Here is a 4,374-nt window from a genome sequence, read left to right as displayed (position 1 = left end):
GGCGCTACTGTGGTGTTACTGCTGAAACTCTTAAAGAGAAAGGGAGACGGGTCTGATGAGGGGAAGGGTCTTAAGGGACTTTCCCCACAAATATGGTGAGATGTAAAAAAGGGATTTTAGAAGGAAAATGCACGAGGAAAAAGGAGTCTTTTATTCCCAGTCCAGAAAAGCATGGACTTACCTTTCCAGTTTCTTGGCGGGGCTTTTTCTGGTTTTAGCTTCCACCAGATAGAGCTCTTTGTACTTTTCCACTTCTGCCTGGGTGGATTCTTTTTGATGAGATCTGTCTTGTTGGCTGTTTTTTATTCTGTCCAATTGACTTTTGGGATCTCTTCTTCTTTCTTCTGTTTTCTTGCTGAATCACAATGATGGCTGCGAGGACTTGAGCTCTTTCATGCTCAAGAATCAAGATCAGTCAATCTGCTGGTCAGAAAAAATGGATGTGGTTCTTATTGTGAGTGCCTAAGAAACCAAGACACCAGCTCTGCATCAGTAAACCGACAGGGAAGTGCAATGTGCTTGACATCCATTTAATAGAGTTGATGAGTTTACATTCCCACTGCAAGGAACATGTTTTCACATCTGAAGCGGGGGATGGGAAACCATAGACTCACTGTGAACACTGAATGATTTCCAGAGCCTCTCTGTAGCATTTAGTTCAAATCCGGTAATTTTGGATTAAAGAATCCCGGTGCTCCTCCATTACTCTGGAAACGGGGATCCTGGTCTGTCGGGAGTGAGGACATTGCTGCATATGAAAGCTGGAAAAAACAAGAAAAAATGTGTGACCCTCCAGAGGATGAAACTCCTGTATGAAATTGTCAAGAAGTTCAGACCCAATGCGTTTCGAGTTTTACAGTTGTGTCTAAACATTTATTGTAATTTTTCCCTTGTTTGTACCCTGAAATTGTTGTATGAAAAATGCCCTTGATTGCTGTATCCTTAGGCCCCACTGCCTGATTGGCCAAAGTTTGCTGCATTGCAGTATTTCCTTTTATGGCCACCCTTTCCCTAAAATGGATAAACCCTACCCCCTTTTTCCCTTATAGAGTTACACTTTGCATGCTCCTCCCTAGTCCCTCCCTTTCTTGTAACAAATTCTACCCCTACCTTATAGAAGCCTTAACCCACCTCCCTAAATGAGCCATTTTTTACACCCTCATCCCGAGAGTGGCAAACCTGTTATTCCCACAAGGACCCGTCCCTGGTCCACATGAAGAGTTTTTGAAGATCCAGCAGATCCACTTGTAGGTTTAGCAGTGGCTGGGGGAAAACTGACAAGATTCCTGGTGTTACTTTTACAGCAGACAGGGCAAAATAAGGCACGGCAAGAACATGACAGGCAACATGAGAGACTGCAGTCTAGACAGAGACTTTAAAATTTCCAAGGGAACATAACAACGGAAGGGCTAGGTGCAAAGGAAGAAACCCAGTTTTGCCACAATTGCTTATCTGTCAACAGCATTTCTAAAGCAAGTGGAAGACATTCCGGAGGCTACACACTGAACACCTTCAGGCAATCCACAAATGACTCCCGTGCTAAACAGCCCCCCTGTAGACCTCTTCAACCCAAAGTCTCTGCTTTCCTTTTATGTCCAAACCAGTGATTTATTGGCACACTACTACTACACAGCACCAGGCACTGCAAAGCAGTAACTCTGCTCTCTGGAGGAACAAATTACCATGGACCAGGTGCATTTCCTCTTTGGACACCTGGCCTCAAATTCTACAGCAGGTTTTATGCTACGTATGGCAAGCACTGAACTGATATTTGCCAAAAAAGTACTGAATAGTCTTTTCCTAAAGAGAGATTATTTTTTGTCACTGATCTCCTTGCTTGTTCCAAAAAAGACTGCACCACCTAAGCTACCAAGACAAGCCATGAATCACAGAATCCTAGCAAAAATCAGGAACCAACAGCAAAGAATGGTATGGTACAGTTTAGTCCTGAGTGCCATCAGTGTACATGAGAGGGGAAGTGATGGCTGAAGCTTATACTTATCTTGTGGCTGCTTTGCTGTTTGTGCTTGAGATGAACTCTAGTGAAGGGCAACTTCAGCTTAAGCCAAGGGTTTCTTTGTGCTTTTTTTCAGGCAACTGCATAACATTGTACGCCACATTTTTGGTAAGCAGGAAGTTTTCACTTTCAAGTCTCAACTGGAAGGCTAGCAGAAAAGAAAAACCAAAAACCTACTTATCACAGGAACTTGATAAAAATGGCTCGAGAGCTGTCAAGTGTTAGAAAGAGTCACCTTTTCCCTTAAAAACCCTCCTGACATACTGACACATTACCTCGTTGAAGTTCTCTAGCGATTTTTGCATCCCTTTCCTGTCGTGCCTAGAATTATACAGAAAATACACAGTTAAGACATAGTATTTTCCGAGTTAAGAGGTAAGATTTCAGTTGATTAAGCCATTGTTTTACTCACACCCCTTTGAGGAAGAAAACTTTAGAACTTGATACAGTAGTAGAGTTCAAAGCAAATCCTGAGAAGACAAACTGTGTCTAGTGAGAGTGAACTGTCCTCAGCTCCTCTGTTGACAACAAACTGAATGTCTCCAGAGGTTGCAGTCAAGGTCAGAGAGAACTTCAGGGGACTAAGTCCTACCAACAAGAATGCAATAGGAAGGGGAAATGTTGGGGTCGAAGCAAGCCCCCAAACTAAGAAACAAAACCCCTGCAGACATCAGTCATTGAAGAGGGGGGAAATGTCACACGTAGTTGTGCATCAACTTCCTTGACAGTCCGCTCAAGGCTGTGAGACACGCATGGCCTGAAAAGAAACTGGATGGGTGCTGTTGCAGTCAGGACACTGAGTAAGAACAGTATCACCGTTCTCAGATCTAGTGCATTCTTTTCTTGGAATCAACTCAACTGTTTTCCACAAGTAGATCTGGGAAGCAGTTGTTACAAAGCGTTGAAGCAGCCTATATAGTGATTTGAACTCCACATCTGCATAAATTAACAACTGGATAAAACAATGAGCCAGGAAATAACCTGTAGAAATATTTAATTTCTGTAACATCCTTCAGGGAAGCCAGGAAAGCAGTGAAGGTTTCTGTCTTGATCCTGGCAAAACTTTGAGATGCCCAGAGTTTTCTTCTGGAAAATCACAATGGAAAGGACGAGCTGAAGACTGTTGCTGTAATTCAGTTTTAGGAAGCACTGGGTACTCCCACTGTCCTTCCTTTCACTATCTGTTTTCCCTGTTCTTTTTCAAAAAAGACACACCTGTCAATTCTTTTCTTTTCAACTAGGGCAGTTTTTTTCCTCCAACAGGAATGGTTTCCTCCTCTGCCTTTTCCTTCTTTTAACATCTTGCTGCCATCTCTCTGTCCTTTCTTTCCCTCACTTGTTCCGTGCTCCCTGCCCCTCCTGCTCTTCTCCTTTTCTCCCTTTTGCATTGGGTCCCTGAAGTTTGCTTCCTTTCTAGTGCTTGCCTGCAGAATAGTCCCTGCACATGGTACAGCACTAATTACCTCACCAGTTCTTTCCCTAATGCCTGTCCATGCCTCTGCCCTCAAAAACGTGTTCACAGCGGTACAGGAAAGTTCCTGTCTGCAAATGCCACTGCTAGGCATTACCTACGCTGCTTGGCCCCTTTTCATCTCCTTGGTGTTTTTGTCTTCAACCAGGTGCTGTATGGAGACACCTTGTTGAAATGGGTTCTTTCCAATGGAGGTGAGGGGACCAGTGAACTGAGATGGACTTGAAAGTGAACAAGTGCTTCTCACATTCATCCAACGACTAAACACACTAACTCAACAGAGAAGCTTGGCCATGCCTCAATCCCATGCTACGTGGCTGTCCCGCTGATTACAACTACTGGGGTGTGGTTTCCACGTCTCCTGGTATCATGCTCTGCATTCTGGAAGGGATGTGCTATCACACTGACTGCTTGGACCAGTGCTATTGCAGAGGTTGCAGCATTGCTGCACAGTTAGAAGGCCGTGAAGACTTCCCAAGGAGTAGGTAGTTCTGCTGTTTCATGTAGTAAGACTTAGCAGAAACTACAGGAACAAATGCCTCCTATCCATAGGAACATATTAAAGCAAGGTCCAGGGAAGAAACTGCTAGAACAAAGATCAGTGATGAAGAAAATGGTGTCTCACAGATGTCTGGTGGCATTTGGCACTCATGGTGACATTAGCCACTTGAAATAGGTCACACATACCATACATGTAAATTTAGTGTAGAACTTAGGTGGGGGCTTCGTGCCCCACAGTGCTCTTTACCACAGTTTGTCTGGTAAAAGAATGTAGTTACACAGCTCATTGCCTCGATTTCAATATTTTTTGGCCTTCGACCACTCTGGAAAATTTGTACAAACCTGATGACCTAAAGTCTTCGGCTTTACCACAGATGTCTGGGTG

General features: G+C 43.9%; 1 long non-coding RNA gene across 1 annotated transcript; it reads right to left on the bottom strand.

Moving 5' to 3' along the window:
* Positions 1–1,439: 1,439 nt before the first annotated feature.
* On the bottom strand, positions 1,440–4,374 carry LOC113941421. The gene is made up of 3 exons (XR_003525675.1): positions 4,332–4,374; positions 2,293–2,338; positions 1,440–2,165 (listed from the first exon to the last, which is right to left on the bottom strand). It is a non-coding gene; the product is annotated as an uncharacterized LOC113941421 (long non-coding RNA).

Source organism: Corapipo altera, unplaced genomic scaffold (assembly GCF_003945725.1).
Source record: "Corapipo altera isolate COAL_440 unplaced genomic scaffold, ASM394572v1 61782, whole genome shotgun sequence".
In the NCBI taxonomy this organism is placed as follows: Eukaryota; Metazoa; Chordata; class Aves; order Passeriformes; family Pipridae; genus Corapipo; species Corapipo altera.
The sequence above is the reverse complement of the archived record's forward strand: the minus strand, read 5'-3'. Positions and strand labels throughout refer to the sequence as shown.